The sequence below is a fragment of the Equus asinus genome, chromosome 30 (assembly GCF_041296235.1).
Source record: "Equus asinus isolate D_3611 breed Donkey chromosome 30, EquAss-T2T_v2, whole genome shotgun sequence".
NCBI classification, from domain to species: domain Eukaryota; kingdom Metazoa; phylum Chordata; class Mammalia; order Perissodactyla; family Equidae; genus Equus; species Equus asinus.
The window spans coordinates 24659605-24684749 of record NC_091819.1 but is presented as its reverse complement, the minus strand read 5'-3'; the positions used below and the strand labels follow the sequence as shown (position 1 = coordinate 24684749).

The following is a 25145-nucleotide window of genomic DNA, read 5'->3' as shown; positions in this document are numbered from 1 at the left end:
TGTATCTTAATTTTCATTTTTAACACATTAAAAAATCCCTCAATTTGGCAAAATAGGGTTCCAACATTGCAGTGATTACAAGGTGAGATAAAGTAGCAATAAGGTCCACTCTGAATTCCACATGAAGATTTAAAGCCCATTCCTCAGTACCCCGCAACGGTAGTCAAAACAGTTTCCCAATCCTGACTAGATTTACAGAAAATAAGTGTTTAAATTTAAATTTAGAAAATAAAGTATCATTTCTAATCTGTTTTGTACACTGACTTTCTAAGTTAGCTTTTATTGGGGGAAAAAAGTTAGAACCACCACTGGTTTAGAACAATAAACACCATGCCCTTGTTCCTCTATGGATCCCTTTGACACGAGTTGATTTAATTTCTGAAACCTCCAGCGCTGATTGTGCCCTATGTGAGGGAGGAGCCATGCAAATTGTCTGCAGCAAATACACATCTGCCAAAGCCCAGAACTGCACAGAATGTAACCCATGTAAAAGCACATAATGATACATACACACACACATGTGAGTGCATGCTCTTCAAGAGTTCTCAATTTCCTGTTCCTTCTGGCTTAAAAGTTGAGGGGAGTGAAAGAAATTCCACAAAGTAGTCTAATTAAAATTTTATTTTACCCAAGAGGTAAGTCTGAGAAGATTGATAATTGCCCAGTTTTGTTTTCAGCACAACATCCCAATATGTTTTGAAAAACTAGCTTTGTATAGGCCATAATACACTTCCTACATTGTGTCCCATTCTAATAATTTCAGAAAAGCTTATAATTTCTATAGGAAGATGTCATGCGCTTATTTATTTTATGAATATATATATATATATGTCTGTGTGTGCATACATACTCATATACATGCTATATCCAGAGGGGTTTTAACCACATTGTCAGTTTGAGAGGTTTTGAATCCTTTGACTATTGCGTGGGTAATTACTTGACCTTATCTGAAATTTCAGTGCATAAAGATTACATTTCCCTAGCACATTCTTTCTCCTATAACTAAAACCTTAGCCATCAGGAGTCAGTTACATTCTCCATGTTCATAAATAATATCTTATGATACTAAATTTCCTAATATCTATTTTAATTATAAATTTTTGATCCAGAGAATTATAATTTTAGAAAGGATGTAGGGGCCGGCCCCATGGCAGAGTGGTTAAGTTTGCACGTTCTGCTTCGGCAGCCCAGGGTTTTGCTGGTTCGGATCCAGGGCTCAGACATGGCACCGCTCATCAAGCCATGCTGAGGTGGCGTACCACATGCCACAGCTGGAAGGATCCACAACTAAAAATACACAGCTGTGTACCGGGGGGCTTTGGGGAGAAAAAGGAAAAATAAAATCTTTAAAAAAAAAACACAAAGGATGTATATCCAACTCATCCATATTTCTAGCCAGACTCACTTAAACTGTCCCAAATCACTTAAACTCTTCCTTTAAGACCTCCAGAAAGGAACACCAACCTTCATAAAACTTTCACAGAAGCTCGTTGAAGCTATGGGCTTCCCAAAATACTTTCATTTCACCTGATGGTGATTTTCACTTTATGTAGCTTTTGTATGCCCATGAAAACAGGTTTCTGACTATTCCACCAAAGCCTCTGGCAGAAAACTGCCCCTCCATCTTATAGTGGCATGAGGAATAAGGAGATGCGTAGACACAATGGTAGACCTTTATCACCTAATCTCACTCCAAACGCCAGCCACACACCATTACAACACTGCCTCATCCTCCAAATTGCTCAGCTTCCATGATGCTGTTATTTAAGGCCTATTTCTGCAATTAGCACTTGTGTAGGGGTAGGGGGTGTTTGGGGTGTTTGCATAGGGGAGAGTGGGGGAAATGTGGGTAGGGAGAAAATTTCTTTCCAGTTCTCACTGGCTAAGACTCGAAAAATCTAGTCAGTTTTTTTTTCCTGCTCTTTTTCTCCCTCGGTCCTAGAGAAGCTGTCCTCAGAGAATCTATTTTTCAATCTACTATCATTGGATAAGGAATTACTTTCCCATCAAAGAAAAGGTGAAATCGTTTCAAATCCAGGTTTAAATCGCAGACTGATAAAATAGTATAGTAAAAAAATGTAGAAAAACCCTACAAAGATGTATACAAACGGCCAAACTGACAACATATAAGCTTTTGCATGAGCACTCAATGTGTCCTAAAAGGGAGAAAAAGCAGTTCTAGAAAAAAAAGTTAATATAATCACATACAAGAGTTCTTCTCTTCCAGCCCCTCAGTGACAGCTAAAAGTTGCTCCTTAAATGGACACTGGGGAAACAGAGAATGGTGTGCTCTTTCTGAACAAAACCCTGATGTCAGCCAAGGACTGCAATCAGTTCTGGGCTCACACTGGGAAAATATGCTTTAAATTTGCCTGCGGTTGTTTTCTCCAATGGTCAAGGAGAATATGCTCTTGGTTTCTGCTTTGGCATTTCCATTGCACACTGACAGGCAACTCTTTTTAAATACATACTTCAGGGGTTGAGACAAAGTTCTGTGCATAACTGTAGCTTCATCAGAAATCCTAACAGTCCTTAGAAAAGGATGTGCTCGCTGCGTTAAATACAGCGCCAACAGACACAAGCAATTAGCTTGGTGCTAACCCTGCGTCAGTAATTTTAATTTTGTGCTTCAAATGCTTCTTTTGTCTTTAATCTCAAAGGATATTTATATAAACATTAATCTTCGGGGGCCGGGCCTGGGGCCAAGTAGTTAAGTTCGCGCACTGTGCTACAGCGGCCCGGGGTTTCACTGGTTTGGATCCTGATGGCACCGCTCATCAGGCCATGCTGAGGCAGCATCCCACGTGCCACAGTTGGAAGGACCCACAACTGAAAATGTACAACTACGTACTCAGGAGATTTGGGGAGAAAAAGCAGAAAGGAAAAAAAAAGAAGATTGGCAACAGTTGTTAGCTCAGGTGTCAATCTTTAAGAAAAAGACCACAAAAACATAAATCTTCATAATACCTGTAACCTTTCTATTGGGTATGGAAAACAAAACAGGGGAGAAAAGAGGTGTTTTAACTAAGTTATCACTGTTCATCACCAGAAAAGCTGGTAATAATCACAGAAACAGAAAAATCTGGACACTTCCTCTAATCATTAAAAATTTTTTTTCTTTCAAAGCATATACAGCTTTAACTCATCTATGTTATAAAAAATTCTGTCCTAATCATGCATGTTATCCATTCAAATCTTACTTCAAGCATTAAAAAGTCAATTTAAAGGCCATATACTTTACTTATGATAAAATGTGATTAATTAAAATGCACAAATGTGAGGTTAATCTTACTTTTTCAGGGTTGGGGTCATTTTAAATGTTTAATTCTTTCCTAAAGAGAAAATGCTGAAATAGCTTCAAAGTTCTTATATGGCACAGCGTGAACCTAAACTGCTGCTTAAAAATACCTAAGACCTATCAGGTAGGAAGAAACCACTGGAGGACCATGAATAAACAAATTTCTACTTCTTGGAAAACAACCCTGTACATTAAAAATTTGAGGTTACTAATACTAGAAAACAGTATCTTCAAGCAATGATTTTCTAGCTTATTTTTAAAACTCTAACAGATATTACACTAGCCTGAGGATAAAATTCTAAAATGTTATCAAAGAATCCTATGCTTATTTGGATACATTTAAAAATGTACATAAATCTCATTTATTGGCCCCTCAATTTTTTTAAAAAAGAAGAAACAGACAATCTATACAAATTTCTGGTTTACTTAAAATATCTGTGGTATGGGCTCTACCGTCCCACATACATCCCTTATCAGGACAAGGGCAGGACTATGTCAAAACACCAAAACCCACCTGACCGTTAGGAAGGAGGTTCCAACATGGAGTTTCACACGACATGTGGGAGAAAGAACTGTATTCTTTCTGTGGGGCCTTCTCCAGTCCCTCTCACAGGGGCAACTGCCTGGGATATGCCCCTAGGATCGATTGTATGAGTTCAAAGAATCACCCTTCAGCCACAAGTACACAAAGGTCCAGAGTAATTATTTTTTCTTTTCCAAAACAAAACTTACTGGGCTATTTCCAGCTGTCCTTCAAGGCTTTAAAGTCATACACCACATAAGCCACATTTCATTGCTTCAAGTCTAAGTATCTCTCCAGAAATACCAGAAATTTGTGTCACAACAAACCTAACACATATCACAGTTCCCCTTTTTCACATCTAATCAGCACCAAGGTAGGCTGACTATTTCTCTTTCATTCTCCAATCTGGCTCCTCCTTGCCAAATTCACCTCCCTGCCTTGGTTAGACCTGTCTCTTCTTAGGCCTTGGGTATATGCAGGAAGCCATATTGGTGTGTCTGTTAGACTCTCCACCCCTCTTCCCACTAATGGCTTCTCCACACTGTAGCCAATGATCTTCTTCCACTGGGGCACCATCTCCTCCAAACAGCCTTCCCTGGCCCCTCAGACTGGACTGAGTGCACCTCAGCTGGCCTTCCAAAGCCCCCTGCACACATCATCATATTATTGATGCACAGTATTGTAATTTGTTTCCTGTCTCTTTCTACACCATGGGCTTCCTGGTGGCTATTATAAATACAACTTTACATGTCTATACTCAACAGGAAGAAAAAGAATTAAAAACATAGGTGTGAGAATACCCAGGAGAAAGAGGAAGGACCCCACAGTCATTTACTATCTCTTAATCTTTCTTAGGCTTTAGTGATTTAATAGTTCATTTAACATATACTTATTGAACTTATACTACATGCCAGATATTCTGCTGCGGACTATAAGTACAGAGATGATTAAGACAGAGTATCGTACAATATGGTAACAGAGTTAGATGTGCAAACATAATTATAAAAGGATAAGGTAGCCACAAGTTCTCTGAGAACATAGGTTGGGAAGACAAAACATGCGTAAAGAGTTGGAGAAAACTAAAGAAAAGCTTAGTAGCCTGAGCTGAAGATTGTCACGTTGGCAGAAATTCACCAGCAGGAAACAAGGGAAGGGCAGCTCATGACACCAAAATCACCAGTCGAATCAATCAAGCCAAGAGCGGAGCCCTGATGATCCAATTCTGAAGGGGAAATGACCCAAAACATCAACTTCAATCCCATTATTATTTTCATATGTCAGGAGCATCATTAACACTTCTTTTAAATAAGCTATTCATACAGAGACACCTATCATCACACCATGATTATAGTAGTATTTCCCTAATACTTAGTGGAAGTTATATATTTTTCCATATGAATATTGGAAAGGCAATTCTGTGAGGACCTAGGAAGTAAAACTTGTGGAAATCAAAACCACCTTCTCTACCATTGAGAAGAAAGCAGAGTATCTTTTGTTTAACAAACATGAAAAAATGTTAAGAAAGAATATAGAATAGCTTGCTGCCGAGTATATATACGCACTCATGCTTATGCCTATCAGCTCCAGTGTCTAGAGCCTGCTTTCAGCAATCAGCAAACTCCAAGCAAGCAGAATGGGCAATTTGAAACACGAAATCCTTAACCGCCCTTGCCAGGGGCCAGCTGAGGGCCCAGAAGAAGCTCTACATAGACAGTCTCTTATTACCTCCTTGTCCAGGACTCTTTGCTGGCAAGAAGTTAATTGAATAAATAGAGAGACAAGATCTACAATGCCTCAGCACTCAGAAAATCATGACAGTGGGAAGAATGAAGATCTGAGGTCTAACTCCTTTAAATAGCAATAATCTTTGCTCCACATAAGAAACCTGGGAACCTCAGTCCACTGTATTTATGGGGATGCTTTTTAGATACTCTGATTAAAACAAGTAATCTGGAGCAGGACCACAAAGACCCAACTAGACTACACTGCAATCCTGAGCCTCAGTCTCCAAATGAATTAGCAAGTCTACCGGCCTAACAAAACAACGTATGTGAAAAAGATACCAGAACCAGTTTTTGTTGAACAAAAGGATTCATGGCTCTTGCAAGTGTTTATCATCTTAATTCTACTTCCAGTTATATGACAACAAGTACACTTTATGAGAAGAGACACTTATAATAACTGCCAAATGATCTGCCCATCTTATCAAAGGCAAGAAAACGACGGGCCCTCTGCTGGTGCATGAACACTTTTTATCCAAGTCTTTGATTTGCATGTGTTCAATTAATTTTCTCATACATAATCCAGGAATCTAAGGAGTTTTGCAAGTACTAGGCATAATATACAATTTAAAGTTGCCCCACAGGGCCAGTTAAACGTTCTTCCATTACAAAGTATTCGCTTCTTGAGTTCTCAAATATTTGGGAAATACAAAAAACGTATGAAAAAGATACTTTTTCAAACAAAGAAACATCTGATCTCCTTATACTTTTTCCCCAGGAACAGATTTCACTTCAACCCATTCTCTTTAAATGTATTGTTTCCTAATTTGTGCAAAGTATTGAGTAGAAGTAGGGAGGGGTTATAAACCATGTTGATTCCCTGTTGTACACCTCACTCTGAGTAAGCCCAACCCTCTGAAGGGACAGCAAAGGCAGGACATACATGACAAGCAGCAGGCTGCCTAGATGGTTCCAACCAGCTCACACATGGCCCCAGGGGAGCCTCTCCACTTTTCCCAGGCCATGGCTCTCTCCACGAAATAAAGGACCCTCGTGGTTGCCCATGTGCAAATGCAAGCTATACTGGTCTGACTAGAGTTAGCTGGAAGAGCAACAGGTTCTCTAACAGACATGTCCAAAACCTCCTTGTTCCTTTGTTCCAACCTGTAGTTCTAACTCTCTACCTCTAACCTCATCCATCTCAGTTCCCAACCAGTACTTCCCACTGGGAGATTGTACCACTCCCTGAGCAGTCACACATTCCTACCTCCAAACCAGACTTGACCATCCACCTCCTGACCTATCATAGGAAAATGATGTGGAGAAACATTTGGTGTCTGAGACCTAGATCACCTGGTTAGGCACCTGAGTGGAACTTCCTTAGTGACAAGCCTAAGTCAAGTTGGTTTTCTTCAAGAATTTATTTCAAGTATGCTTCTGTGATTGAAATTATGTAGAGTCAGAAGATTAGTTTCTATTACATTTTATAGACACCAGTTTCAGATTAAGATTTACCTACTTGCTTTTCCATCATCCTTATAGTTCTGTTGTAGCGTTTCTTTTTTGTTACAATCTTTTTTCTTCCTGTTCTACTTATTTCTAAATTACCATTGGACTTGTTTTCATGTTTTATTTCCATAAAAAATATGAATAAGATACAAATACATGCTCTCAAAAAATAATAAGAAATTGGGAGAAAACTATATCTACACATGCACTCAAACAGACACTGTAATTCAGTGCAAAGGTATAAATCAAGAATGAGAAAGAGGGGGCTGGCCCCGTGGCCGAGTGGTTGGGTTCGCGCGCTCCGCTGCAGGCAGCCCAGTGTTTCTTTGGTTCGAATCCTGGGCGCGGGCGTGGCACTGCTCATCAGACCACGCTGGGGCAGCGTCCCATGTGCCGCAACTGGAAGGACCCACAACGGACAATATATAACTATGTACCTGGGGGACTGTGGGGAGAAGGGGGAAAAAAATAAAATCTTAAAAAAAAAAAAGAATAAGAAAGAGGATGAGATTAGTACTCAAACTACTGACCTGCACATTCATCTTCCTCTTGCACGCCAATAAATATTTATAAATAAGTAATATTCAGTTAGTGTCAACCTAAGAAAGTCCCAGTTAAAAGCCCTGTACGAATGACTTAGTTCTTCCAGGCATCCTGCACATTCAAGAACCTACTGTGTTAAGAGAGTTCGTGAAGGTCCAGAAGCACCAACCATAGACTTTAGGAGAAAATATTTTATATCTTGTGCACTTAGAAAGAGCTCACTGTTTGCACATTTAAATGTTTAAAGCCAATAAATAAGGAACTATTCTTTTCTTTTTTTAAAAAAAATCTCTTTTCAAATTGCCCTGTAATGTTTTATTTCATTCAAAAAATAAATATATGATGATAACAAAATATTAGAAAATTTTTCATGTCAGGTGACTATATTATTCTGAATTTTACATTAAAAAACAAAATTATGTTCATCACTTAGAATAGGACTTTGTATTTCTTTAGACAATCAAGTTCCCTTGTCCTATTAAAATGGTTTTTAAATTATAAACATTTTATTGTATACTCAACTTTTCAGAAACATTAGTATATAAAGACAGGTATGTTTATCTATATGTTTGTGTACATACACACATTTTAATCCTGTGATTAAAACATAAACACGTACAAATAAACCTTATACATAAAGACATGTTAAAACATTGAAAAGAAGTTCCAAAAATAACTAAAATGTCATTTTGCTAAACTATTTTCAGGCTGTCTCTGAGCAAAGAAAAGTGGAATTTCAGCCAACCTCTTCCAACCAGTCTCAATCTTTAAATAATACTAGAGATCTACAACAAATTTCAGCTAACAGATTTAATCTATTTGGTTTTGTGGGCCTGGTAAATTGAAAACAAAAGCCATAGCCAACCAACTGTGCGCATGCTGTAACGCTTATGGAGACTGCTGTCAAACCTTTATTTGGCCAACAATCTTGAATTAAACAAGGTGGCCAAGAGTCTATGCTTATTGAAATGTCTGATAAATTATTTTTCAAGCTCTCTATTGACTTGAAAGAAAATCCATCTTAACCATTCATTGCTTGGTAAAGTGCCTTTAAAAAGTGTTAATGGAGCCTTAAATTGTGAATCTAGGTCCAAAACAAGTGCTTAAGACTTCAACAAGAAAGTAGTTCTTATAATTAATATCTGTGGACCTAATAGGCAACTTATTTCCTCAGAATAATAGTCCATTTGATATTTATTTTGACATAAATAATTATTTTGTCCCATGGCTGGCTGTCAAATAAATAGCTTTCTCTAAGTTATTAGTAAAGGGACAGCAAAATCCACCATGTCATCTACCCATCTGCTTCTCTGTGGCGACAAACTGATTTACAAGCAACACGTAACTACAGCAAAGCTGTCTGCTCAAAAGAAATAGAACCATGCCTTCAAGAGGCAATGGAGCAATTACTAAAACTGAGCACTAAAAACTGTCACCAACAGCCAAATAATAGTTTCAAACTCAAAAAGACGGTAAGAAAATCTAAAACTCATTCTGGTTTGGTCCCACTGGGGCTAAAAAAACTACTGTCTATTAAACACTGATTCATTGACAACTGGAGGGAAAAAATATAAATTCCAACAATTATGATGTTAATAATAATTTCACCTGCAGCAACATTCAAGAAGTTGATTAGAAGATCCTAATGGATGATTTAAAGTGAAAGGAAAAAACACCCTTAGCATAATTTAATAAGATCTTCAGACTGAAGCATATTCAAGAGTTTTATGAAAGACCTTCTCATGGCCTTTTAATAGCTCTTTCCAATTCCAATTAACTTGTTAAATGCCAGTGTTCATTACCTCATCAGAAAACTAAAGTCAGCCCCTTCTGATTAAATCATTAATAATCGTTAAAGCACAATGCCTAGTAAGTATTTATGGACAGTCCAGCACAGATAAGCAGCTCGCAATTCTCCATGCCAGTAGAAAAGGAAAACTGGAGTGGGTAATTAAAATAAAAAAAAATTCTATTCATCTTTGGGATGCATTAGGTTACATTTACCTAACACATCACCCTTCCTAATTGTTTAACTGGGGCTAATATTTAGATTAGCATAACCTTTTTGTAGACCCTCAACAGACAGTGCAGAAATGTTGATTAAGAGAGCATTCATTTACATGAAAAAGCCAGGTTGGTACTGAAGAGATCAGAAAGCACGTGTCAACTGTGAGCTGCCGCTGCCTGCCACTGTGAGGAGTTAGATCACCCCACTCAGGAGTCGCTCAGATGTCCGCAGACTTTTCTGCAGGGCATGCACCACACCGACAGGTACCGCCTGTCAGTTCTATGCTAACACTGGCTGTTTCCACAGTTCTGCCTGCAACCTTTGCTTCCCCACCTCCCAGACTGCTTGCTGCCACTGAGGACTGCACAAGCCTGGCTCAAGAGACCAGTAAGCACATCCAGGGGTCTGGTTCAAATTCAACGTTGTCCCTGCCCTCCCAAGACAGAGGACACTCACCTCCTGAGCTGTGAACAGCTCAGCTCTGACGCATCCTCTTTCCTTGGAGTTTCATTTCGTGCATTTGTGAGTATCCCCAGACAACAGCCCTCTGAGAAGTGAATATGAATCTCCAGAGGAAGAATGGCGACACATCCAACACCTCCTTTACTTACAATGTTATATAAAGACTCCTGTGACTATTTCTAATCTCTATGCACCTTTTTTTTTTTTTCATGCAGTCTTACAGATATTATCATGGGGGAAAACACTGAGGATAAAAAACAAAATGAAATAAGACATGAACAATAAAAACTACATTTAACTTACACTATAGGTCACTATGCTGAAGCAAAGGAATTAAGTTTCAGTCTCTTCCAGAAATCAGATAAGTCATTAAAGTTATTTCAATGAATATGTTACCAGTAATATTTTGACTTTTTGTATGGATTAAACAGCTCACAATATGTGAAGTTCTGTCAACTATTTCTTGAGATGCCAGAATTGATTCTGCTGAGAATTATACTTCTAATCAGTGACAGCCAAATACAGTATTTGACTGTGAAACAAAAATAACTGCAATGCTAGTGTAACTCTGTGCCCTCCAGTTAAGGGCAAAGTCAGCAAACAGGAACACACATAACAGGATCACATTCGTGTCAGTGGTTTAGTGAAGATAGGGTATTATCCTTTAAAAACTGTTTAAAATATTACCAGATTCTGTGTATTTATCTCTACCCAGCACAGCACCTGGCACAAAGTGAACGCTCCTTAATCTCTGCCAATCCTCATCCACACATCCTTCAAACTAGCAGGGAATTTCCTGGATTAAACGTCACTTGCAGTATCTTTACCTTAACCTAACTCATTGCAGTACTTAAAGGCTTAGTTTATAACAGTATCTTTTCATATTTTAAAAAATATGGCCTATGTAAATTTTATAAAAATTCTTTACTTGTACATGTAAAATGGTAACTTTTGTGTAAATTCTGTTAATATATGGCTTAGTTCTTGTTCTCAAGTTATTTCATGTTTGCATGTTTTTAAAAATTTCTTAAACTAAACACTTCAAGGAAAGAAAATTATTCCTCATTTTTCTCCTTTAGTATCTTTGCACTTTTCCTAGAAGATAAGCAAAAGAGAAACACCAGCCAGCTACATTTAAATTGGCTTCTTTTGTCTTTTGAGGTCAATTCCTTGAAATCAGCCTTATTTCCTACCTTTTATGGTTGTTAGTAAATTTTAACCAAAGAATGAAACAGGATGAAGTTGTCCGAAATTCTCCAAGCGCAGCCTGTGTAAACTCCTCTATCAGTTTAAACTAGCTATTCCTACATGTTGATGACTCCTGAAAGTCCTCTTTGGCTTCAACTTCTCCATAGTCCTTTACACGTAAATGTTTAACTACCTGCTAGACATTTCCAGGTGCCTCATCTGGTGTCTAAAGCTTAACTCATCATCTCTCTCCCCAACATGGTTGCTACAGGCTCTTAGTACTGGTGGTCTCACGATCTAAGCAGCTCAAGCTTGAATGTGTGTCATCTCACACTCCTTCCCTCTTTCTCATTTTCTGACCTGAATCAATCTCTATGTCCTGTCAATTTTCCTTCTAACTATTTCTAACATTAATTCCTTAGTCTATTCCTGATATTGCTTATCTAGTTCAACTCCCAATCATTTCTCACTTGAACCACAGTGGTGTCTCCTGGCTGGTCTCCCTGATTCTGCCCTTTCAGGGTAGAACTTACACCCCATTCTCACCTGGGTGGCAAGCACAATCTATCTAAATTTAAATATGTTTGGCTAACTTCTCCCCGTAAACCTTTCAAAGGTTCTTTCTCACCTAACCATAAACTCTCACCTGTAATACTGGGTCTCCAAGAATCTGGCCCCAGCCTCCCTCTCCCTCTAACCTCCACACTCCCCTCTTCTTGGAAGGTCCTTCTTCTTTTCACCTAACATATATTCACCTCTTAAAACTATTCTCAAAACTCATCTCCAATGGCTTCCATGGCCCCATACTCTTATTAGCAAGCTTAGCCATCCCTTCTGTGAGCCTACCTACCCAGACCATACTGCTGTGTCTATATCTGTCCTCCATATTTAGCCTGTGAGCTCCCTAAGGGCAGGACTCACGTCTTACGTTTTATATCCCCAGCTCATAACCCAATGCTTCTCACATGGTAAGCCTTCAATAAATATTGAAGAATTAATGAATGTGGAATTCAAAAGTGAGAGTTAAAGATCTATACCAGAAAATCTAAATCAGAAAATGATAAATCAAAGATCCTAGCTGCTATAATAAAGAAAGCCCTATTACATTCCTCAAGGCAAATTTATATTTTTTACATTGTCCTCAATTTCAAATTTTACACTGCTTCTCACATTCCTGAAATAACTTCAATTATTTTGAGAATATCAAGGCTACTGAAAATGATACACTACTGAAAATGATACTTCTATCTTCTCTCCTCTTTGCTGCAAAAATCTGTATCTTCAGCCACAGGAAAACATGTCCCTCTGTGATTCAGTTTATCCATGCTAATGAGCTCCTGACTCTCAGCCTCTCTTCCTGCATTCCACTCCTTCACTTTTGCCTTAGAAATGGTCCTTAGATTTATTCCCACCTCTAAATTCCCAGAACCAGGTCCTTATCATCTCTCACATAGACTATTTTAACAATCTCCTGACTAGTTTCCCCTCCTCTAGCCTCTCTCCATAATAATCCACTCTGTATTCTATTTGAGCCCTAACTACAAATCTGATCATGCCTCAAAATCTTCCCATGTGACCAGAGAAATCTCAAACTTCTTAGCTTGAAATTCAAGGCCCTATACCATCTTGCCCCATCCTACCTTTTTAACCTCACTTTCCTTGGTGCATTCTAGAATCACACCAATCTGCCAATCACTGATCACTTCTTATCAAGCTATGGTCTGCTACATCTCTCCAATTTTGCTCATGCTGTTCCTCTGACTCTATCCTTTTGTCAATTTGAAAAATCCCTACTCATTCTTCAAGAAGACCCAATTCAAACAAGCTTCCCCTCTATGAAACCTTTCAACCTGCCCAATTACAAATCATGACTATTTTCCATAGCTTTTAGTTTATACACCTGGTATGGCACCTAAAATACTGGATCTACCTCCACCATAAAATGCAAACCCCTTGCAAGAAAATTCTGTGAATTATACATTTGAATACTCACTGCCTAAGAAAAAGCCCAAGGCAAAATAAGTACTCCCCCAAAAAATGTTTGTTGAATTAGGCTTATCTTCATTACGCAATAAACTCTCAAAGGCAGGAACAATACCTCATTCCTTGCTGCGTTTTCAGGAACACCTAGCACAGCTCCAAGATCAAGACATATTTGTGAAATAAAAAAATGACCCACTTTGGGGGCAAATATAGGCAAATGAGCTACTGTGAAATATTTTGAAAACATAAATATTTCCAAAACTATTTAAACACTTTAATTATGAACTGTTTCTGACACATGCAGACTAGAGCAGGGCTACTCAGAGTATGCCAGTAACCAGGAATTCTGTTACAAGTCCATTGTGAGGATAAGAACAAAAATAAGGAATAAGTGTTTAGAAACTTTTATAGCAAGGTTGAGACATCCAAATGTGCCATCAGTGGGCTTGTCTCACTGAAAAAGGTTCTGGCTGGTTTGGGTCTCTTTGACCTTATGTGCTAAGTGGCACATGGGGCAAGAGCTGCAGGCCAATGCTGGCTCAAGAGGACCACGTAGAGGTCCATGATAGACCGTAAAGGAAAAGAAAAGAAAGGTCTTTCACCAGAGACAGTTTGAAAAACACTAGCAAAGGGAATAATATAACAAACTCCCATCCACCACAATCAATTTCTTCACATTTACCTTCCATATTTGCCTGAGACCTTTTTACCCATACATAAAATATTTTAGATACAGTTGAAGCCACCTCTACCGCCTTCCTGAATCCTCGTGTCCTCCTTCCCTCTCCAGAGACAGCCTCCAATATGACTTTTTAAGTAGGCTAATAAATCCTGTTTAGTAGTGTGAATTTTTCTGGCTGAGGTGTAGGGCAATGTTTCTTTTCACCAAAATAAACTAAAACTTAACAGTGATAAATGTTATTTTGAAGACTTGTGCCTGTTTAATATTATGAGAAAACCTGCTTTGTGTCCCCTATCTGTGACCCATCAGCCATGACTGACAGACCTAATCTGCAAGTAAAGGGGCATCTGCTACCTCAACCTTTAGAGGGAGAAAGGCCTTGTTAAAATGCCCACAGCTTGAAAAGAAAGACTTAAAGAGCGTGTTGTAAAGGTGTAGAAAGACAAAGATTTCCCCTAATAAAACAGGCTTTCTAAGAACACTGGGCTGCTAAGACAGCTACAAAAGATGCTTATTTCAATGTTAGAGGTTGGCTTGGAGAAGACACAAAAGAGAGGGGAAATGCCTGAAATGACAGGTGGAAAATATGGGCTTTCTGTGGTTAATCAAACGGGCACTGCAAATGCCAACATGCCTCCTGAAATTCCAACCTTCTACTTTTGCATTACTGCCAACTCATTTCCAAAACATCCACTGCTAATCAAACTTGTTTGGCTGCCTCCTTATCAAAACTTTACAAAACTTTAATTTCAGCCTCATGAGCCCTGCAGCTGTAATTTAATTGAATAAAATTTACAAACATTATGCAGTGAGATAAAGCACTTTCAAAGTCTTTTTCCCTATTCAGTTGACTTAGCTGCCTAGCTCGCCAGTTTTGCTTGACATGAGTTCAGAGCCCCTGGAAACCTTCCTAATCCTACTCTCCAGGCCTTGTGCCCATTCATGGAACCATGTTAACCTATATCTGAAAAATTAATAAACCTCAGATGGGTTTAAGCACTCAGAAATACTCCTGTTACTTCTTGCCATTCATTATATTTAGGCATCCTTTGCAATGGGAGAATCCTCCTCAAAGGACCACAACAGCAGCAGATAAAATCCCTGAGCTTATTAGCATGCAACACAATATCTCATTTAAGATTTCTGTGGTCTAAAGTAGAAGCCAGGAATTAAATTTACTGAAGGTGAAATTGCTTATGCTTTGGTTTAATACAGATATTCCCCAAAACGTTTTTTCTGAATTCATCCATTTCATAATGAGAGTGCAAAAATTATCATGATTTTTAAAAAGCAAGAGAGTAAAACTGATTGTTCCATGTCTGCCAACCCTATCAAGCGAGTCAGTTAATCAGTGGTTACATGTCCCTACATCACATTGACAGAGAGAAGACAAAAGACTATTAATTTCTCAAAATGAGAAATCCTAATATACTGAGGTGCCATAATTCATTTACGATTTCCATGGTTACCAAGGAAGAACTGAAATGCCCCCCCCCCCCCCCCCGTGGGTTTTCACAACACAACCATCACCCCTTCCGACCGAGGTCACGTCTTTCAGCCTCTGTTTTCATCAACTTTATCAGCATGGGGAAGCCCTCCAGCCCATCTGGAGCTGTGGGGACAGAGGCTTGTATCAGAAGCTTCTGATATATGTCAGACCACCTGGGTTTGAAACAACCTGATGCTAACTGCTAAGGGAGTTTTGTAGATTTCTTAAGCTCTCTGAAACATTGTTCTCAACAGTAAAGTACGGATAACAGAGCTCAAGGGGGTTGGTGGGAGTGATTTAAGAGAAAGTAATTCAAGAGCAGGGCACATAACAGACCCTCAATGAAGAAACTCTAGAAATGTAAATATATCTATTTTTCTCTTTTTTAGAAAACAACCCCAAAAATAGAACCAACATATCCTACTGTCCAGTGCTCTTTAAATATATGGCCTATACCAGAACCAAGCAAATTCACAGAGATTCTTTTTATAATTTAATCAGAGAAAAGAGTATCAGGTGTTTACAAACGTGATCTCTTCCCTTCCCCCAGCACCCCAAGCAAGAAATGGAGAGAGTAAATCCTTGCCATAAATGCTGTCTTCCCTGAGTAATTTTGGACAGTGGGAAAATTAGCTAATTCAAACAAAGACTATTAAATAAATAAAATACCAACACTTGTCTCTTTAGACAAAAAGCAGATGGAAATAATACACAAGATTGCTAATGCTTTGGCAAACTAATCATTCTTCTAAACACCCTTTACAAAAGCCCACCAGCCCACCTGTGATGATGCCCTGGGAACCCTTATGGTAATTATAAGCGTATTTAACTCAAGAGCAGAAACGCAATAGTATTTAAAAAGCAACAACAAAAAAACTCCCAAATGAATAAATCTAGAAAGGAATTACTGTTTATATCACAGAGCCATAGGTTCAAATAGCCAGTTAACGAAGAAAAGGAATATATATGTACATATCCACTACATCATGTAATCTCTAAACAATAAGAACTTCAGTGAGTTGGCACCAAGGAAACAGTCAAATCTAAGCGTGGGTAGTTTGCGGAAAATGGTTGTCCAGAGAAACTTGCCAATACAATGAAAACTGTAACTGACATTTAGAGCTAGCTAGTCTTGTTTCTGACAAAAACAAAAGTCTTCTTGGGCAAAGGAAGAATTCAATACAAGAAATCCTTATGTAGACAGCTGATGCATCCATCCAAACATCTAAGTACTTACCAAGCACCCACTACATATCACTGTGCCAGGTGCTGGAACAACATCAACGACGACAAAGTAAAACTAGTTCCTGACCTCTAGCTGTTTATAGTCCACGGAAGTAAATGGCAATCTCAATACAAAAACATAAGAGCTAGGCCAGAGAGGGACATAGGTGAGCTCTGAACACCTTGTTAAAAACAAGACAACAGGTTCAAAATGGAGTCATTTATGCTAAGCACACAGCATAAACCAAGACTTAATTAAACTTTGGCTCTCCCAGAAGTGGAATCTTAAACCAGTCAATAAGGCATCGCCCGATGGACCCCCGTCATTCCCTAAAGGAAGGTAACCTTGAAGTAACCAACCCACTTTTGTGTCCAGCATAACTTCCTTGTTCCTGCTCCCTTCTGCCAATAAGTTTTGTACATCTCCTCGGAGCTCCTTTCTCTCTGCTAGATTGGATTCGGCCCAATTCATGAATCACTGAATAAAGCCAATAAGATCTTTAAAGTGTATTCAGTTGAATGTTGTTTCTTAACAGCAGGTACCCCAGAAAATAACCTTAGTTATAATCTCAACCATTAAAGAGATTATGCCCTCCCATAATTAATGCTTATCCACATTCACCCAGTCTGTAAAGTTCACCCTCTTCTAAAATCCTTGTTTTACTGAGTTCCAGACCTACCCCTTAAATATCACCCAAATTTATTTTGACATCACAGTCACTGCCTGCTTCTTAACATTTACCTTACACCTTCTATTATAAATGCTTCCCAATCAGCATCCCCATTTCCAATGTCCACACCCTTCATTATTTACCACTTTGCTACTAAAATATTTTCCACAAATAAGAATCTGATTTCACTCCCTCTCTTAAAAACCTCCAATAGTTCCTGTTGGGGAAAAGAAGTTCAAACTAGGTACAGCTCAGCCCAACCAGCAAGGCAAATACTAAGCAAGCTAAGACAGAGCAATCACACAACTCAGTATTAACAGACTACACCATGATCTCAGGCCTCCAATGCTTTGCACATGCTGTTCCCTCTTCTTAGAAGGCCCTTTCCCCTCGGCCTTGCCCAGTCACTTCTTCCTTGTAATGCACTGTCTTCTGTGTAGTCTTCTTGTCCAGGCAGATTTACATCTTGGTCCTATGCAGCTGTAACACTCTGCATATACCATAAAAATGTATTCAGAATACTGGTGTAATTTTACTTGTCTTTTCTCTTCTTAGAAAAGTATCATTTCTTAATCATCTCCCAGAACCTAGTACAATGCATGACACAAAGAAAATATTTGAGGGGCCGGCCCCGTGGCCGAGTGGTTAAGTTCATGCACTCCACTTTGGTGGCCCAGGGTTTCGCTGGTTCGAATCCTGGGCACAGACATGGCACCACTCATCAAGCCATGCTGAGGCAGCATCCCACGTGCCACAACTAGAAGGACCCACAACTAAAAATACACAACTATGTACCGGGGGGCTTTGGGAGAAAAAGGAAAAATAAAATCTTTAAAAAAAAAAAAGAAAATATTTGATAAAAATCGTATGAATCAAGTAGAAGAATTACTAATCCATCCTAAATACAAGTCTAATAAGGGAAATTACTGCCCAATAGTACTGTATTGCCCATGGTACTGTACCATGTTACAAAGATAAAACTATTCTGAGCCTGATAAAGAAATACTGTTACAGTCCTGGAAACAGCCAGAATGGAAGGTTTTCTATAAATGGATTCCTTACCATTCAACTGTACCAGCTTATGGGGGGCGGCGGGGGGGGAAGTTTGCCGGGGGGGGGGCGGTTGCCGGGGGGTGCCACAGTGGGCGCTTCACAGTCTGCAACTCATCTAAGGTTTGAAGTCAACTCAAGTGAAAACAAGATTGGTATCTGACAAACTTATTTTTAAGCATAAGATTAGATTTTATTAGAAAAAAGTAAATACTATGTGTCCTAAGAATCAGAAGAATTTTTTTTAAACCTCTGCAGCTAAAACCTCTGAACGGTCAAGAAAACCTTAATTGCTTGTTTCCAGGAAAGTTATTAACCTGCATTTAACAATTCAGGTTTCATCAACCGCCTCACACATCCAGCTGTCACCAGAAAATGAATCAAAGCCTCTGACCGAGTTCTCACTACCAAACTTCTGATTACAGATCCCCTGGTCTCTAAGTTTGTCTGTTTCACTCAAATAAATTCCTCCTGGGGCTGCAGGTGCAAACCAGGGGGCTGCTCAAGTCGAAAGCAGAGGTCCAGCCTTACTGTGAGGATGTCGGTTTGCCATCTGGGAGCACAGAGGAAGAAGGAGAGACTCAGGCAAGGGCTCAGGAGTGAGTGCTCTTCTTGCAAGCTCCCATGACTCCCCATCATGTGCTGCAGGAGGCAGAATTCTTAGGATGACAGTAGGAGTCTAAACAAGCAGTGGTGATGCTGGTTAATACAGCTGGAGCTCTAGCTGCAGCCACAATAAGCCACGTATCTAAAGCTACTTCTCATTCAGCAACGTACAGCTACTCTAGGGAAGACAAATGCTCAGAAGTGGCAGACCTTGGCAATAACTGAATGCAAATTGGAGATCACATGCCAGAGAGTAAGGGTAATGGGTCTAGAAGTCAGAAATCAGGTTCTGTCTTGGCTTAGTCTCTAGCTAGATGTGTGGCCTTGGACAAGTCACTTAACCGTTTGAGGACTCAAGTCTCTTTATCTGTAAAGTAAGAGTCCAATCAGATAATTTTTTAGGTTCCCTCTCATTCTAAACTACTATAATTCCATGCAGGGGCTCTAAATTGTGAAAATTTAGATGTTAGGATTTTAGATACTTTTCAAACATAAGAGAGACCCTTTCATTGGGATGTTTCCTCTTTCATTGCCCACGAGATAAAACACTAAACACCCTCACAAAGAGAAACAAATATAAAATACAAGAGAAATGAAGATTGAGCCTTACCCAAGACCCTGACCCAGGTAAAGCATCTGAGTCTAGCGTGGTATTCAAGTGTGGTATTCATACGATAGAAACATGCCTGGGGCTTTCATACCCTTCTTAATAGCTCACTAAGAACTTTAATCATCAAAAGAGGACAACTCACATACTTCTGTTTCTCTTAGTTAAGGGAATCCAGGTGTTTTCACCATTGATGCGCTCTAAGGAATCCCATAGTATCTAGTTCTACCAGAGTTACACCTATCTTAAGGTCTACTAAGTTTAATGCCCTCTTATTTTGACTCAGGATCAAATGATCTTGAAGGCAACCCATGCAGGCCAATGTGGCTAACAAAAAGCCACATTGAGGGGCCAGCCCGGTGGCACAGCGGTTAAGTTCGCATGTTCCGCTTCGGCGGCCCAGGGTTCGCCAGTTTACATCCCAGGTGCGGACATGGCACCACTTGGCAAGCCATGCTGTGGCAGGCATCCCACATATAAAGTAGAGGAAGATGGGCACAGACGTTAGCTCAGGGCCAGTATTCCTCAGCACAAAGAGGAGGACTGGCAGCAGATGTGAGGTCAGGGATAATCTTCCTTAAAAAAGCCACATTGGGCAAGCAGTGGTCCTTTCTATACCACACAAGAAAGGAATATCTTTGGTGACAGAATTCAGAACAACCTGAAGAATCTTTTGCTTTGCTCTAACACTCTTCTTCTGGAATTCTTTGCTCAAAAAGAAGTTTTCTGGAGGCGCATATCTACTATTCCTCTATATAAGCTATTCTATGTCAGGAGGATTGGTTTTACTCATGTGGTAATGTCTTGCCAACTCATGACTAAATTGTGTGGTGCTGCCTTCTGGGCTGCCCCTGACAAGGAGGAGTGCTCAATATTCACCAAAACACTATATCTTCTTTGCATCCCACAGCATCCTGCTACTTTATATAATGTCACAATCACAGCCATCTACCTGGAGCGGACCAGTGACTACTTTTCCCACATTATTTTACTATGTGGGGTGAACACTATAGTTAGCAATAGGTCTGCCCAGTTTGAGTAACACAAGACCCTGCTAATGATAGATCTTCAAGAGCTGCTTATTAACCAGCTCTTATTGACCACTTAATTTATACAAACTGCACAGAAATTAGTTCTGGAGGAGTATTACTTGTATTGCACCATGCTTAACCTTGCAAAGGATTCTATTGTTTTCAGTGAGGAGTGTTTACATAGAGTGGGCTGCATACTTTCCACACACTTAAAATTTCTAATTGGTAAGTCATTCCAGGATTGAGACTGTACTGCATGTTATAAGCACCTCCAAATTTACACTTATGAGTTACTTCTTCAAAAGATAAGATAAATTACCAAGCAGAAAGAGGAGCCAACTCCCATTGTCCTGTTGTTGCCAAAAATTTGAGGTGTTTTCTCTAGAATTTCTATTGACCGTTTTGAAAAAAAAATCAGTATTTATCAATTTTTAGAGAAATTTAAAAGTGGCCAAATGTTCTAATAAATCTATGTTAAATTTTTGGTTCTATAACAACTGTATTTGGATTACTTTGCTTTCCCCCAAACCAATTCTTTACTCGAGTCCTAAATTAGGTTAATAATTAAGTTTCTTTAAGAGAAGTCAATGATGATCAATGATGATGGATTGCTACCAAAAAGGGGATCAGAGCTAAACGGGTCCAGTTTTTCTTCCTTCACGTGCTATGTAAGACAAGACTGCTGAAAATTTACATTGTGAATTATGTGTGCTTTGAAAACTCAAACTTTGATAAGTAATATTTTGTTTGTTTGATTTGGTATTAAAAGACAAAACAAAGAAAATTAAAAGCCAAGTATACTAATGTACTTTTTCAAATTACCTGGAAAAGAAACTATTTCATTTAATGCTATCTCGGAGAACAGTAATGCTTCAGTAATATATTTTTACAGAAATAATTCTGCTTCTTAAATCATAGGTAAAAATACTAATGAAGACCAAACTTTTTCACAGTTGTTTTATTAAAAAAAAGAAATTTCACAAAAAGGGACAATCCTATTTTCCCACTAGAATTGCTGCCAAAGGGAGTACATATTTTAAAGATGAAGGAAGGGCTTTCCACATGTTAAAACAGAATAAAACCCATCACCAATCTGAAAAATTATATAAACAAACCACAAATTCTATTTAGGTGGCGACAAACTAGACAAATTAATAAAAAGTGCCGTTTGGAGATAAAGCTGGGCTCAGTAAGAAATGTTTATCACTTTTTTTTTTTTTGCTCTTTGATGGTTTTTTGGTAGAGAATTTTGTTCTTACCAAGAAATCTGAAGTACAAAAAGGCAGCAAGATGGAATTGTTCTGCTTTTGTTGAATTGGTACAAGGCGTGACAGAGAATATCTCAAGCTCCTGAAAGTCTTTAAATAGGAAAGCCATAGCTTATCATACTGCATTCGAGTTTTCTATTTGCTAATTTGTTTCTCCCCTAGACGGTGAGCTTCCTATGGGCTGGGACATCTGCTTCTCACTCATCCTCTATCGTTAGCACCTGCCTGGTCATGACTGGTACACAGAGAGACTTTAACAGTATGCCGACTTACAGTCTCAGCCTTAAACCTTTGAAAAAGAGGGTATGGAGAATAAGAAACATATTTGCTTAGAAATGACCACCTCATTCTGCTCTTTTCAGACATCCCACTCTGTGCTGAGTCACCATCAACAGGCATAGATGTGGCCATCTTCTTAACACTCCCTGTAAACCTGTTCAGGAACCCACAAAAGGAAGTCCACCAGGCAGCATGGTGATGGTATTTTGGGGGGATACTGTGCTGTATTTCATGGCGGGGCCCACAACTTAAATTTACACCACTACTAACAGAACCTCAATATCAAGAGAGTGGGGAAAAGCACAAACTTCAGATCAGTTCTGACAGGGGACACCTTTAAGAATTTAGATAGAGCTACTTCAGCCACCAGCCAAGATGGAACAATAGGAATTTGATTTACCCTTCCATATGAAACAAGCAAAAACCTGGTCAAAATATATGAAAAATAGTTTTCATGACACAGAACATCAGGAAATGAAGAGGAATGATCACTGAGAGATGGGGAATGAACAAAAAGATTGCTGACTTAGCAGAGAACAGGCCACAGGGCAGGGAAGGGGAAGCCAGGTGAAGCCTGGTGGATTCCCTGAGTTAAGCAGATGAAGTTGAGAGTACAGGGAGACCAAGAAGCCTAGAGTTCACAGGTCAGAATACCAGACAGGAAAAAACTGCACAGAGAGAGCACTCACCTCACAATGGTCAGCTTAAGTATTCAACAGAGCACTGATCAGCACATGCACATGAGGACACTACCCTAGCCTGAGGACAGAACCAATGAAAGGACTAGAGGTAACAGCACCATGTAGTCAAACAAGCCCAAGAACAGTGCCTGTGCCCATCAGCCAGACTAGAAAACCTCAAGATTTACAGGGCATTGAATAGAGCACTCAGAGTCTTGCCTCAGTAACTTACCCCTAGACTAAACACTTCTCTGGTCTCCCTTAACAAATCTTAAAAGTAAGACTCCCTGAAATCAAACTGTTCCCAACTAACTTAAATGTGTCCCAGAAAAAAGCTCAAGAATAATTTTAGGAAATACAAAAATATCCAAAAAGGTAAAATAACAATGTGCACCATTCAATCAAACATTACTAGGCATAAAGAGAAGTAGGAAAATACACTCAATCATAATGAGAAAAATCAATCAATTGCAACTGACTCAGAACCAACACAGATGTTAGAATGAATAGACAAGAACATTAAGAGCTACTATAACTGTATTACATATGTTCAAAAAGTTAAGTAGAGACATGGAAAATACAAAGAAGACCCAAATCAAACTTCTAGAGATGAAAAACACAATGTCTGAGATGAAAAATGCACTGGCTACGTGGGATGGGATTCGAGACAGGTAAGATGATGCAGAAAAAAAGATTTGTGAACTTGAAGACATAGCAATGGAAAATATCCAAAACAAAACAGACAGAAAAAATAGTTTCTTAAAAAAGGAAAGAGCATCAGTGAGCTGTGGCACAACTTCAAGAGGGCAAATAGGGAGGGAAACAGCAGCATGCTTTTAGCACATTTTCACTGGACAGTTGTCCCATAATGGGGTCTGGGGTCATAGATGACAGCAAAGGTAACTGTTTCTTGATGAAATCAAATGCATTACTTCTGTCTAATTAGCACTTATCGAATAACACCTAACAGAGAGAAAGAATGGAAGGACTAGGATCAAGAGGAGACGAACTAGATGGACCACTAAGTGATCTGAGTGAGAATGAGCTATAATCCCATGCGTAAAGCACCTTGAGATGGTCTCTCTCTCTCTCTCACACGCATGCACACACTTTCGCCAAACACTAGGCCATGCTATACATCCTTACCAGTACAGTACAACTAACGCTTAACTTCTCATTTTATAAATCACATTGAGGCCATTTACTTCACATCTTATCTTATAAAATAGGGCTATAACAAAGAAATCAATAAGTTAAACTTACCACGATATAAAACAACACACATAATGGACTCAGAACAGAACTGCAGCTTTATTTTCATTGGTTCTCTTGCAGAGGAAGACACCTTATAACTTTCTGATTCCTCTTTTCACTTATAAACCAGGGAAAAGAAGCATTAGTTACCTGTTAAGCACTAAACATTGTTCTTTATCTTAAACACAAACACATCAAAGTACCACATTGGGTTTCAGAGAGAAGCCCTTAGCTATGCTGTTTTACTGTCCTTAATCATAGAGAAAGAAATATCAAATATTAATGAGAAACAGAATAGCTTTCATACATGGTAAATAAAACTAGTTAGCGAGGCCCATCAACATGACTCAAGCCATCCTTTACAGAAAAACAGAATTGCTTCTATTAATTAGGTATCACATTTTCAAAGGTCAAGGGCATGAAACCAATCAGCCTGCTTAGACTTCATTCCTTTCAACAAATAGGAAAAATATTTACACAGGTTGTATTTTAAATACAAAACAATGAAAAAATTAGACCACTGACTCCAAAACCAAAATTCAGTCAAAAGGCATTAATTTTTGTTTGTTTTAACAAGAAATGAAAGGGTTTTCCTTAGAAAATCTAGCTCCAATGGATAAACATATTAGAATAAACCACAAAAACCCACTGGAGCATCTGCTTTTCTATAAACACACAGGATATCTCGTGGAATACAAGCTCTATCAAAAGCTGGACTGAATTAAATAATCCATTCCACCTTTGCTCGTCAGATCTTAAAACAACAACAAAACCCACAAATATTACATCCACTTTGCAATATCTGTAGAACTAAGCTAAAACGGACAAGTAGAAATTTGAACCATGTTATTATAATTTTTTCTAATAATTTTTAGGTTTAAATAAATAAAAGATATTAATTTCAATTTTCATCTATTTATACTGCACAATCGCTTCAAACCAGGATGCTGGCTTTCCAACTGGTTTCTCTGCTGCCCCCTTCTGCTCAAACAGGACATAGGATGCAGGTTTCCCAGATGTCAAAAATATCTCAAAGCCAGGTTAACAGAAAGCAGAATGCAGAATGGCA

At 38.8% G+C, this 25145-nt stretch overlaps 1 protein-coding gene across 5 annotated transcripts in view; it reads right to left on the bottom strand.

Moving 5' to 3' along the window:
- The window catches only part of SMYD3 (SET and MYND domain containing 3), a 669850-nt gene that overhangs the window by 283497 nt on the left and 361208 nt on the right, over positions 1-25145 (bottom strand). Inside the window, exon 1 of one of the 5 annotated variants that reach the window (XM_044762766.2) lies at positions 10059-10169. The exons of the other annotated variants lie outside the window; for them this stretch is intronic. The gene's annotated coding sequence lies outside the window, so the exon portion shown is untranslated. Of the gene's footprint in view, positions 1-10058; positions 10170-25145 lie in introns of those variants that run through there. 5 annotated transcript variants of the gene reach the window in all.